General features: G+C 36.6%; 1 protein-coding gene across 4 annotated transcripts in view; it reads right to left on the reverse strand.

Moving 5' to 3' along the window:
* The window catches only part of LOC149542919 (golgi-to-ER traffic-like protein), a 295,369-nt gene that overhangs the window by 77,037 nt on the left and 203,168 nt on the right, over positions 1-15,164 (reverse strand). The gene's annotated exons all lie outside the window — the stretch shown is intronic.

Raw genomic sequence — 15,164 nt, forward strand, 5'->3', positions numbered from 1 at the left:
TTTTTTGATTGTCCAGTGACATGAGACCACGATATTCTAATGTTTTCCATCCCATGGTTGAAGATTCAAAACAGTCACTATTGGTATTGCTGCAAGATATTTTGTCATCTATGTGGTTACACATATACATGGTCACCATATTTTCTTCTTATGCCACTTCATTATTTGAATCATGATTCGTGTGAATACTGATCGGTAACTTTCTCTTGATGTCGTCCTTTTCCTGTAGAATGAGATGGCGTATGTTACTCCTGCTGGTGCCTTCTATTTTATATATGGCCACCTTGCATATTGAACATGGTTTTGCATACATTAGTATCTTCTTTTTGCTAAGCAATTTCATTTATAAGCTCCTACTCCCTTTTTTCTCTTCAATACACAGTCGTCCTGAGCTTTGGTGCTTATATATATATATATATATATATATATATATTAGTGCCTCTTTGTTCATAATTATTCATGACAAGTTTAGTATCAGATAAATCTGTATAATCATTGTTGAAGGAATGGATTTGTGGGGATATTGACTTCTACCGTTTTTCTACAAATGGAAGAACTAAAGCTCCATCAGTGGCTCTTTTGGGGACATTTGCCCCTTGTGGGCATAATGAGTGTCCCAGCTATCTCTGGGTGAAGCAGACCAAGTATGTATACTTAATGCAGCGGGAAATAGGTTGTAATATCCCCTCTCCCAAGAGAAAATTTATATATATCATTATATTAAATTATGAATTAAATATTAAATAATGATTTAATATAATATGATTAACTAAAGTAGATAATTTTAAATTAGAAATTTAAACTTATCTAATAATTAATATTAATAAAATAGTAAAATATAATTATAACAAAAGTAATGAAACTAGTAAATAACATAAATTGTTATTATAAATATAATAAAGATATAAATTAATAATAAATGAATGAGTCAATATTGTGATATTGCTATCAGGATTTAACTATGTGATTTTATCATCTAATAGAGATAAAATTCAATATAAATAATAAAATTCTAAATATGACATTTAATAATATAATAATATTTGGTTAATAAGAGAAATAATGAGCCATGTAAAGACACGACTATTTAGAGAGACATGTGAAATAATATAAAGGGGGAAAAATAGAGGATTGGGAGGTAGAGATCATAAAACATTTGAGTATAGACAAAAATTGACTACCTTATTTGGGAGGACGGTTGAGAGGGAAGAAGGAACAATAAATAAACTACTTTATCTCCAATGTAGAGACCAAGAAAGAAAAATCCTTCACACCATGGTTTGAATCAAATAATATGCTTGCAATTTTAATTTCCAGCATTAACTGGAAGCTTTGACCAAACTGGACTAATAGTAAAACTGACAACAGAAGGTAGAGTAATCAGTCACAAACCATCACTGAGCATGAGGAGCACGTATTCTTCTGAGCGATACCGACAATTCCAATGAACAAAGGCACGGTTCGACAATTCAGATATATTACATCATCCATCTAGTGACATGGGCAACAACAATCTATTGACATGGGGAAGCAACCCAACTTTGAAGACTCCTAGCCATCACATCAACATACAGAAAGCATAGAATGAAGGTTTGATATCTAAACAACGAATAAGGAATGCAATGACTTTGAAAATAGTAGACAAGGCATCGAGGAAGGAGACAGAGAATATTCTGAGACATTACATGTAGGTTTAAGCAGCCTCAACAAGAACAAACTGGTAATGATTACATCAGCATCACAGAGGAGAATGAAAGGACAGTCAGACAAGAGAACACATATAAGTAATAATGTGTCAACCAGAAACCAACATGAATACACATATGGAGAGTACACATTGAACAAAAAAAGAGGCAGTTTGACTCACTATCTGATAAACTGAACAAGCCAATCCTTGGTAGAGCGTGGGTGAGAAATAGCAGGTCCAAATAGAAATGTAAGATATTGAATCCGAATAAGGGCAAATTGGCAAAGAACGTACACTGCCATAAATAAAGATCATTGTTAAAGATATTTTACAAAAATACAACTGATGGGGATTCATCGAATAGAAATATGCAAGCACAGTTTTCAAATGTTGCTATTTAATGCATTTGAATACCAAGGAATGATAAACCAGTCAACACTTTGGGTAATTTAACAATTCTCTGTCTTTAGATAGACTCATAAACTATATGGGCAGAGAGCAACCATACCTGCGACTAAGACAAGGTGGAAGAATCAACAGAGTCCAGATCATACCTACGAATAACAAACAATCATCTGCCAATCTCAAACATAACAGAATCTCAGCCAACCGGTAGAGGATTGGAGGGAAGTAATACGTCACCCATACTGAACAAGACAAAGACGAGTTTATGTTATTCACTAGTAAGAAGGCAGACCACGGCAAACACGGCAGGGATAGGAGGAATTCTAAAATGCAAGCTGATCAAACACAAACATATCAGGCAAGCAATCCATGTCTATACTCTTGTATTAAGAAGAACAACAGACTAGAGCAATATCCATTATAAATGTTGACATAGCCATAAAAATGTGATCAATTCTCAGTGATGTATAAAACCATAATTAGAAGAGATCTCAGAAAACTAAATAATCTACGTAACTGACGTGGTTGTAGACCCAAGGAGATCAGAGGTATGTGGTACATAATAGTTGAATCTGACATACTCTGTAAAGAGTAGTATGAGCATAAGAGAACTAATAATTCTCATAGAGGTAAAATAGAACCTGGAAAAAGGACATTCATTATGGATGTCGAGTCTTTCCTAGAGAAGACTCTGAGATTAGAGGGCATTCAAAAATCGAATGTCAAATTCGGAATTGAATCCAAAGGAAGGGATTTATAGAGAATCTCTTGAAGAAAATATATATTGTAGTCGTCAAACATATGCATATGTCAAAGATAAGAGACTTGGTAGAGGTGGGATCTCTACCAAGTAGTGTTACCAGAGATCCCAAAGAGGCCTAAGGGAGAAATTCTTTCTATGAAATTTACCTAATTGAGATAAAACTCTCACCAGAGGGCTAGGTGACTGGAGAAAAGATCTTTCCTGAAGGATTAGGAGGTAGCTTGGGTAGTATTTAGAGGAGTATTTACTTGAAGCTAATATTGCTAATATGTTTTACATACAATTTTCGATATTGTACTGACAAATGGTTACAAGTTGTAGCTTTTGAACCTAATCGGAAAGTGGGGACAATACATAGGTGGCCCCAAGCACCCCAAAAGTGAGCACTACGCCTTTCCTCTATCAAACACCTGATTTTGATCATGAAACACTTTGAACCTTGGTGTATTAAATGCATCATCCTTGTCGACAACACTCATTTTCTTTGCTTCATCAAAGTAGTCTTTGGTGAATGGAAAATCCCTTGTGTCATAATTTTTATCAATTATACTAGAATCACAGTCCTTTTCCATCAGCCAGTTTGGCATCATTGTTAGGGAAAATGTATTGGATCCTTTATTTGGCTCTATAATTCAGAGATCTGCCTGGTACGATTTATATCAATTCTGATTTTGCTGCATATTGTTATTTATTTTCAGACTCTTTTCATATCATTTGCTCCTTCTCATTTCTATGTTGAATAATCATCAAAAATGCAAAAACAAACTCACTCTTCTGCATTTCCGTCTAGTTCTGCAAGAAAACTTTAATAAACAGGAAAAAGAAAAAAATAATAAAGCTACAGCAGATTAGCGGCAGAGATCCATCAGGGATCTTTCAGTGGTATCAGAGCTTACATCCTGCTAGCCTGTAGGGTTTGTGAAAAATTGTTACAACAGTTTTTGGCATCTGGGTATTGGATAAAAAGTTTTGATAACTCATTTCAGCATTTGCGTACTCGCTAAAAAGTTTTGATAATTCATTTTCGCTTCTGGGTATTGGATAAAAAGTTTTGATAATTCGTTTCAGCATCTGGGTACTGGCTAAAAAGTTTTGATAATTCATATTGGCATCTGGGTAGTCACTAGTTGGTGGATTGAATACAAATCTATGCATCCTGGTGGAGAAATACACAGGTTCTACGAGCGCAAGAGAAACCAGTGGCAAGCAGAGGCCACCAGAGACACACAGATACCAACTATGGGTAAGGCACAGGGTACTACTAGCGACAGCATGCCTACAGAGGCAGAAGAAAGAGAGATGGTGCGGACCCTATTCACTACTCAACCCAGGATTGCTCAGGCTTTAGACAAATTACAGGATACCTTGGAGCGTTTGGAGATGGGTGGACACAGAGTCAAGCAAGGTAGATCAGTTTTAGTGGCTGGTAGTCAGCGCAACCATCAGTCTCATTCTTCAGTTGGGAGCTCCCTTCATTCCAGTAGGAGGCATCACCATCATACACCTACTACAAATGGGCCATTGCTTCCTCAATTCATACCAAGTGAACGGCCAGCACAAGTGGAACCACCAGAAGTGGGGTTTCAGGAGTCAGTTTTGGCGGGCACAGCTGAGTGGAGAGCTCTACCTCCTGAGGTTAGGGACGTCTTCCCTCTTCCCCAGTATTGTGCATAGCGTAGAGATACAAACAGGTTCAGGGGAGATCGTGGTAATAGACTACCACAGGAGCAGTAGAATTATGACCTCAACAGACCTACTGGGAAGATTACATTGGCCCCATATAATGGCTCATGAGACACTAGCGCACGAGCTTGGGTCCACAAGCTAGACATATATCTTCATTAAGGCCCATGCCTAAGCATGAGGCTATTAAGTTTGTTGTGTTGCATTTAGAGGGGATTGCCTATGATTGGTGGCACCATGGATTGGTCACCCAGGATCATGCCTTAGTTCACTCCTATGTTGAGTTCACCGAGTGACTCATTGCACGGTTTGACCGTAAGGATACAGAACTTTATTACAGAGAGTTGGCTCACCTTAAACAAACTGGTCATGCAGAAGCCTATATTAATGAGTTCTAGCATATTGCAGTTATGGTACTTGATATGCCCCAGAAACGTAGTGTGATGTTGTTCATTGAGGGTTTGCAGGATAGGCTAAAGGGGTTGGTACGTGCTTTCCAACCAGCTACTCTTAAGGAGGCTATTGATGTGACATTGAGACTGGATACTGTTCCCACTTCTTATTAGGCAGATAAGAAACCATTTAGAGATTCACGGCCTGCACAGAAGGCCAATACATCACAGAACAAAGGAGGGACCTCATCTAAAACTCCTTGGATGAATCAGGAGACGAGGAATGAATTGAGGAGGAAAAAGTTGTGTTTTTCCTGCAAAGAACCATGGGAACCAGGACACCGTTGTATGGGTAAAGGAAAGGTTCATTTGATTGAGGTGACTTCTGAGTTAGGGGATGAGGAGGTTCCTAATACTGATATTGAGGATAATACAGAGGATGTTGAGCAATTTTAGACACAGTTGGAGTTAGACACCGCTGAGCCTGTGGCCTCAGCTAAAGTAGCTATGGCTACCCTCTCTACTTATCCTAAGTTTCATGCCTTTCGGTTGAAAGGTACACTTAAGGGTAAGCAGATCACCAGTTTGGTAGACACAGGTGCTACACATAACTTTATTGATCAAAAATTAGTTGAGAGGCGTGGCTTACAGTACGAGGAGTTTGGTGGTTTTGGAGTGAAGGTGGCTGATGGTGCTATCTTGGGTTGTACCAAGCGGATTCCAAAACTTAGTATTCAGATGGGAGATTATACTTTGACTAATGACTTCTATGTGCTTCCCATAGAAGATTATGATGTGGTTTTGGGCATGCAGTGGTTACAAGGTATTGGGCGTTACATTATTGATCACCAGCGTATGCAATTAGAGTTTCTTTCTAGTGGGCAGAAGGTAATTTTGAGGGCAGCGTCAAATGGTGGACCTAGAGAGGTGACTTCTCGTAGGATGGAGACCATCCTTAGGCATAATGATGTGCTTTGGGCTACACATTGTTTGATTAAATCCAAAACACCCATATCTCAGGATGACCGTGTATTTCATGTGGACATTCAGTCAGTGATGGGTCGTCACGGTAGAGTGTTTGGTGATATACCTCCTGGAGTACCACCAGATAGAGGGTTTGAGCATGGTATAGAGTTGGAGGATGAAACGAAGCCAGTGATTACTACCCCATACCGTCATCCTAGAGCCTATAAGGATGAAATTGAGAAGACTATTCATGAGCTATTGGACATGGGTTTCATTCGGCCTAGTTCCAGCCCCTTTGCTTCTTCTATAGTGCTGGTTAAGAAGAAGGATGGGACTCTACGGATGTGTGTACGCTATAGAGCCGAATGCTATCAAGTTCAATAATTACTTCTTGGAAAAACTCTACGGAAGTTTTGGTACTTGGCCTTTTGGGGCAACTATCCAAGTCATATGTCTGCTGAATGCTATCAAGTTCAATAATTACTTCTTGGAAAAACTCCTGCCTCTCTTTACAATCATGTTCCCGAAAATGATTCGTGATCCTGATCTGATTTTCTCATTTCTGAAAAGAAAACTAAGCATCATCCAATGCCTCATGAGCATACTTACGCTCCCTATTGAGCTCCATAATCTCATTCCTTCCTTTGTTCGACTGATCAACATATATTTCAGCAACTTTAAGAATATAATCCCTGTCGGAAAGCAAACAAAAATAATCTGATTTCATAGTTTCAAGAGGTGTTTTGAATATCTACAAATCAGCAACAAGCCAATCTCCTTCCACTTCCCTTTGAGCCTTCTTGTAGAGATCCTCAACCATCTTGTGAGGGGTTTAATAATGCACCAAAGATGCCACAACCATGTCTTCAGTAACCGTAAGCTAGTTCTTTAATGCATGCATCTCATTATTATCATGTTGATATGACTCATCGTCTTGTGGTGTGATCTTGGACTGTTTATTGAAGCTAATATCATGTATGTAAGAAATATATGGTTCATCATACAAATACTCCAACATGTTACTTTGAGTACAACCAGCCTCATCAACATGTTTGTCAAAGCTAACCTCCAAATCGCCAACGTAGAAACTTTTATGTTCCTTTTCCAAAGCTGAAATCATTGTATCTACATTTTTCCTTGTCCTGGTCTAAATTTCTTTTGCCCCCTCTTCGTTTACTATGACTCTCACAAGCAGGATCGAGTGTACTAGTGTCCTCACATGTCAAGCAAATTTGTTCCTGCCTCGTAGGAATTTCTTTAACTTGTAAACCTTTCAAGTTCTTCACTATCAAATGCAAAACTTTCTCCAACACCACATCATTGTAAGTTGTTGTACAAGATGTTCACATAATCTCAATGAGACAAAAAGCAACCACAAGGTAAACCCGTTTATTTAAATGTTCCATAAACCTGGGTTGGACCAAGGTCACCATTGACGGTTATAATCCCAATTTAAGATTCTACAATCGGCCTTCTCTACCTTGGTCAAATAAGTTTCTATCTCTTCCAATTTGGAGAGAACATCATTTGAAGACTCCATTTGTTCTAATTGCAACCCAATTACATATAGCCGACCCGATTGTTTTTCTTTCTGCAAGTTCCTTAGTTTTCACTATTAGAGGTTTCATTAAAATCTTTTTTAAACACCTTGTGTTTCTAATTTTCCATTGTCTTACTTTGCTTCCTTCAGCTGAAGTTGAATACACTGAAGACCACACCTGATTCCACCAAAATTTTCTGCACTGTTCTATTATGTTTGCTTAAACTTGGAAAATTTGTCAAATAGTTTACGTACAATGTGATATTATTTCTGCACCAAACTGCATTGTTCTGCCCAATTTTCACCTTTGTAGAACTTCTCGACGATTAATATTCAGTCAACACCAAACTCTTAGCATCCAACAATTTGCACTATGATTTTGCTCCAAAAGCTACTACGATCAGCAAATACTCTGCATTTACCAGTTCAAAATTTTATTTCTTTTTTTTGCAAGGTGATTCTTCTTCAAAGATAGAGCTCTAATCATCTGCTCAAAACTTTAAAGTTGCTATCAAGAATATCACAATCTCTTTGATAAGAGTATAAACATTTGCCCACAAATAATTTTACTAATTGATAGTTTCACAAGTCTCGAGTCGAAGGGCAATGCATTGGAAATCCTATGAATCATTCAGTTGGTGAGAGAGCAACCTTCCAAATTCAATATTACCACAGCTTTGTAGTTTTCAATAATAGTGGTCAGATGACGAACAGAGGCATTTCTCAATCGATTTCAAGCCAAGTTCAACACTTCGAGTCGGGATAAAGAAATGGGGCATTGGAAAATCTGTAGCAAAGCACCACCCCCTAGTTGATTGGTGGTTACTAAAAACATGAGATGGCTGGAATAGTTCACAGCTCATAAACCATGCTGAAACAATAGCTTTTCCCAAAAACCAGGAACTAATACTCATCAATACTTGAATGATGCTTGATCTTGGATCAACAATATCATTCCTCCTCCCTTGCATGCCCATGCTCTTCTTATTCTATGTTTGGGAAACCTGGAATCGTAACTCTCCTCCTCACAAAACATCCCGACCTATCTAAAATGACTCAGAAACTACACACAGATCATTCTTGTGCACAAATAAAACTTGTGACAAATACTAGTGCCGACCATGATTCCTTGATCCACATATCATAAGAATATTCCCTGCACAAAAGAGAGCCAAGCAAATCACTTTCCAACAAAAGTTTATTGTTGTAGTTTCTACCTCCAAAGTTTAGAGCTGTCCCAAGATACATACAATAGTAATGAAGGAGTAATATTGTTATCAGCCAGTTCCGCCTTACATACAGGACAATTTTTTGAGACAGAAAGAACGTGAAGCCACTAATAAAGATAGAACAAATGTCCACAAGATGTCAGCAATCACAGAACGAATACCCATGATAAACAAGCAAATAGAATGCCTGACTAATCATCATCGTTGCACAATCAAAAAACTCTTCAAGTTCCTATTGTCGTGGCACATAGAGAAACTACCAAAATAAAAGATGTGACTCTTCATATATCTTGAACTGTTCTTTGTATTTCTTGATTCAGGATTCTCCTTCAAACCAATGATGATTGTGTAACGGCTTTTAATGTTCCAAAGTGCTAAGTGAGCCAACATATACTAGCTACAGACGTTTCAACTACCATTCCCTTGTATGTTTTCCGAAAGTAACGCTTCAAATACCATTTTCAATTCACTACTTTGTCGATTGCTAAGAATAAGAGCTCCTTCAAATATTGTAACAATTTACAGATAAACTATAGTGTTCTGGCAAATATATCCCCCGTTCAAAACATTTCCAATCTCCAACTATAGTTAGCGCTACAATTTGATATTTGGCTCCATTTGTCTCTAAGCATTAAACTGCATGTGATTGCTTCTACCGCTACTCCCAGTTATCTCCGTGACTTTCCGATTCACATGCACTTAGAAAACGAAGAGACGTGGTTCCAAAAAATGATTAGATTCCCGACTCTCACTACAAATTCATAACTAATGGAATGCTACGTTTCTAAAGGATCTTTTGTCACCTCTGCAGTCCCTTTGTACAGAAACTATATTCACAGCAAATAGGAAATACTAAGTGTAATACTAGTTAGGGTTTTTGAAGACTAACCACCCACTGAGGATGCTCAATTAAATTAGATGGCTTCATATAACATCAAGTACAAATACCTCCTTATAATTTCTCACTAATACCTTCAAAGTGTACAATATATGTTTGAACTATTAGTTCACTAGACTAAAGCTATATTAGAGGCAACTTGATAATTATATCTGCTGCTCAATGTACGCCTCTTTAATATAAGCTCCGAGCCTTGGCAAAAAAAAACGAGTTCTCATTCAATCCACTGAAACAATTTACGAGATAATTTGTCAAAAACATTTCACCACAACAAACTGAATATATCATTCCACTTTTCTCCAATCAAAGTCGACATTCTGAAATTCTTTCATCAACTTGATTTTGTTGCTCTAACAATGGAAAGATATTTTCTTGTAGTTTTGCTTGGTTTGTGAATTGAATCCTTTGAACTTGCATAGAAATGTTAAAATGCTCTCTCCAGAATCTTGTTTGATGAGAGAGATTTCAAGCGAAACCCAAGCCGACTACCAATATTATTACAACCAGCTTAAAAGATTATGAACAAAATACATAAATGGAAGCAACAATGATATTCTTCATTTCTACTCAAACAATCTTCTCAAATGCTTTGAAATCTTTGATAACTTTTCTGTAGAAATATTCCTAATCAAATCACTAATTATGCCGCATAGGATGGTAGGTTAGAAGCTCTGATACCACTGAAATATCCCAAATGGATATTGACCTAATTTCTTTCTCAAAATAATATTCAGAATTCAAGCATATGAAAATATGTTACATACCAATAGTATAAAACCAATAAATTATCATAAAATTCCTTAAAACATGTTATTGTATTATACAACAGCAATACAATAACCAGCATTCAAAGTCCAATCTTAAAAACAATTTTACAGTCGGATTGGAACACTAAGAAAAGAACCTATAAGCACATGCGAGACACCTAATGTGACGTCTCCATGGACAATGGGTTTGTGTCCACTGTCTACCAGCATGAAGGGCTACATTCTCACACTAGCTGAAAACTGAAGCTTTTTGAATAACTCTCACAAGACAGAAACTAAAATATGAATCATAAAAGAAGCATTCCCATGAATGAATCTCTTCTCCTTTTAATCCTCACAATTGTGACTCTTCGGCTTCCTTCCTCTCTTTTCGTCTTAACCCTCCTTGTCACTTTTAGCCCACCTTATAATATTAAATTGCCCCTTTTGATTCACACTCTCATAGACAATTTTAATATTCTATGAATAGGTCTTTAAATCTTCTAATGTCCAAAAAGGGGGACATTACACATAGTACCATGCTATCAAGGCTACCATTTTTACTCATAATATTAGAAAGACCTAGTTCTTGATCTTACAGTGCTGTTTACGTCCCTGCAACATGTAGATGCAAATTGTGATGTTGGGTACCCTTCAGCCTCATATATCGTGATGCCTACAGCCTGTAGATGCAATACAATCTCCTGCAATTGTTGGACACATATTTTCTAGTTATCTAGTGACATGAGACCACGATACTCTGATGTTTGTCATCCCATGTTTAAAGATTCAACACAATGGCTATTAATATCGCTGCAAGATATACTGTTGTCAATGTGTTTACACATATACATGGTCACCATATTTTCTTCTTCTGCCACTTCATTATTTGAATCCTAATTCATGCGAATACTAGAATCCATCATATCTGGACAGCTCATTCGTACAGCATGATGATTGAATACTTGGTTATTTTTGCTTATTATTAACCTGCAACTTTCTCTTAATGTCGTTTGTTTCCTGTAGAATGAGACTACGTATGTTACTCTTGTTGGTACCTTCTATTCTAGATATGGCCATCTTGCATTAGATAGTATCTTCTACTTGATGAGCAATTTCATTTATAAGCTCCTAATTCATTTGTCTTCTTCAATACACAGTCGACCTGAGCTTTGGTGCCTCTTTGTTCATAATTCTTCATGACATGTTTCATATCAGATAAATCTATATAAGGATTGTTATAGGAATAGATCTATGGGGATATTGACTTCTAGCACTTTTCTACGAATGGAAGCTCAAAAATTAAAGCTCCATTAGTGCCCATAACACTAGTATCCAGATCATCTAATTGGGACTACTTTGCTATCTTTTGTTGCTGCATACATGACATAATGTAAAATATGTAGATCAACATCGCTATGACAAGAATCTAAATTGCCTAACTACTTAACACTCAAATCGTGAGTGTTATCACCAAGTGACTTCATACCCTCGTCTTCTACATATGAGAAGACTATTGTCCCCTACACAGACCCAACACTATGACTGCTGCCATAAAAATCAGAACTGCCAGTGCTCATATCCTACTCATAGTCTTCAAAATTAACACTCTCATCAAAAAAGTCTAGACTAGCAATGGTATCAACTGAATTTTCAACACACGCACTATATAACATCATCAACATACTCACATAAGGGACTGCTGTCCTAAAAATCAGACCCTATATTACCCATATCCCCACTACTACCAATTGATGTAAAGCTGCCATCAATGGTAGTTAGCATGTCCTCAACATTTTCTAAATCACTAACTCTGGAATCCTCAAACTGTTGGAACTCAATGTTGTTGTTTTCTAATGAAATGGACACATCCACATGGCCCTCTATAGAATCTACAACATTATAATTGCAGATAGGACTAATGGTCGCGCCAATAGGCGCAGGATCATCTTCACCGTGATCACTAACTGCTGAATACTCATTGTGAAGACTCCTAGATGTCTCCTCTATGAGAATCTCTAGTTCCTCTTCATGCATTCTCCATGGAGAGTGCTTATTGAAAAAGGAAACCATAAGCTTAGTTGCCTTGTCAACCGTTACCGGATTAGAAAATCTTGCATTTAGCCTTTCTTGTGTTTGTCTCAATTTCTCCATTTCATTTACCAAGGCAGCTGTTTGTTTCCTCAAGAATAACACAATGCTCAACTGATTTCCATATATACTGAATTTCATGTATCTGTCCATGATTAAAATAACCTTTGATAGTGTTGATCATTCAAAAATCAAGCATGGGAAATCAAAAATTTTACCTTCGCAGGATGGCAGGAAACTGCTCCAATACCACTATAATGAACCCTGCTAGCTCACTCTCAATCTATGCTGAAGAATTCTTTTTGTGTGTGTTTGGAAGTTTATGCGTTTCAAATATTGGCTTTTTCCAGATTATAAAACACGTATAACTATGCATAGGAAAAAGAGATACAATTCTTTACTTGGTATACAAACATGAAGCAATGCACAATGCCGAATTTCAACACACGTAAAGTCTTAAAGATTATTATGAAACTTGGTAATGCTGAAGTTATTTCAGAAATGATGATTTTACCTTCACCAAATTATATGCCAGCTAGAGGAATGCCATCACAGTAAGGTACCTAATATACAATACCATCAAAAATAGCAACCTTGGCATATTTAATAAAATAATAATCATAATTCACCCATCTTGCAAAAATGATTGAAGAAGCATCAGAATCGGAATTTGATAGCACATGAGTGATCTTCAAAAAAAATGATGGATGAATTTGAATAGGTGACTTACTAAAAATAGATGTTCCCTCCAAGATTTTTGAAGCCCAAACCATAAGACAAAAATAAAAATTGAGAGCATCATTGAAATCCTATAACTCATTTGAGCTCATCAGAACCATCTGTTTGAACCCATTGGAACCAACTTGTAACTCCTCATAACTAATTTGAGCTCCTCTAAATCCACCAACTTCATGGTCTTGGTAAAAAGGGGCCATTACATTCGAGTATCTCAGCAAGCAAAACATGGCCAATTGGTAAAATATTCACATGGTGTTGGAATCATTTTCCATTGCACCAAAAGCTCGAACTATCAATGCCCAATACAAATGCCAACTTTAACCTGATCTATGGGAGACGGTTAAGCAATAGCAGAAATCTCCATAGAGGCGTTGACCACAAAGTAAACAACAATCTCCCCCTCAATACCAAGTCTTCAGCACCAACTAAAGCGAGACTCAAACAGATGATCCAAGGCTCTGATACCAATTGTTGGAATCATTTGTTGTTGCACCAAAAGCTTGAACTATCAATGCTCGATACAATTACCACATTTAACTTGATCCATGGGAGGCACTTCAGCTATGTCAGGAATCTCCAAGGAGGTGTTAACCACCGAGTCACCAACAGTATGTAGGTATAATGTATGCATGTTTGTATGTGTAAATATGTATAATAGTGTAAATTTATACAAATATTAAATATTAAAAATACATTGAATATTATAATATTATACACCACATTTTATTTAATATAAATTCTTATTTTATAATACTGAATTGAAAATATTTTAGAAAACTATATTTTATAATGTAGAATAAAAATAGATGTCATCTAAAAAGTCAGTTATAAAATAAGTATATTAAAACATTACAGTATAAAATAAAATAATTCATGCAGTAAGACTTGCTTTAGCAAGACAACATCATTGGATAAGGGTGTGAGTGGTATCGATGGTTGTTGTGGTGCTGTCATGTTATGCTAGTTCACAGTGTTCTTTTGTTTGGTTTATTCATAAGTGAATAGCTACATTCTCTCAATTGAATGAATGTCCCAATTCAAGAAAGAAAATGTCACTGTCCCTTTCTGTAACAAACTGAGGGAAGACCCATATTGAACCCACATAGGCACAGTGGATATTTTTGCCTAACCCAATAACTTAGTTTAAACCTTTCTCAATAGCTGGTGTGCTCATAGATTAAAGGATGGCTACCTAAGAGTGGTATCTCAGTATGTGTTTGTCTTGGGAAGCACAATTGTCATTAAAACTAAAGATGTTCATTCCAGATGAAACTTGTTAGGACATCTGGATTGTGAAGTAGATAGAAAAATGAACTCAGACATAATAAAGTCAAGTTGAGAAATCTCAAATGATATTCAATATATTATGGACCATATTGACTATTGGTTTATTACCATAGGTTTACTAAGAATTTCATGGGATTATCATAATTTTTCGATTAATAAAAGAGGTTGAATGATGACCAGACAAGATAGAAATATTTGAGATACTTAAGTTAATGAGAGTGCACAACTTGTCACATCAAAATTTGGACAAAGAGTTCCACTTCATGTAGATGCATCTGATGATGCAAACAGTTGTACAACAGCATAGGAGGTCTGAACGCCTCTTGTATCTGTCAGTGAATCATTAAGGAAAAGACAAACTACACAATAATATTAAGGGTAGCACTAAAAATGGTTCATTTGGGGGCAAACATTCTGACATTACCTATTGGCAAATGCTTAAAAGATTTTACTAAAGTCCCTGATAAAGGATAGCAAACAAAAGTAATGGGTGATGTTCTGCATTCGTACCATCAAGAGATTAAAGACTATTCAATCAGTCATATTTGAGTCTACTCAATAAAACTGAACTAGTAGCAGATGTAACTAATTAAATCTTCTTAGCACACTAGCCATTCAATATTATATATTTTAATTCATGCTATGGATATACAATCCGAACAAATTTCAAAATCCATTGTCAAAAATATATTTACCCCTATCACTGAAACACGCCTGCTAAGTGTCAGAACAGTGATAG

Source organism: Cupressus sempervirens, chromosome 8 (genome assembly GCF_028749045.1).
Source record: "Cupressus sempervirens isolate cs-2001-9-10 chromosome 8, ASM2874904v1, whole genome shotgun sequence".
Classification (NCBI taxonomy): Eukaryota; Viridiplantae; Streptophyta; class Pinopsida; order Cupressales; family Cupressaceae; genus Cupressus; species Cupressus sempervirens.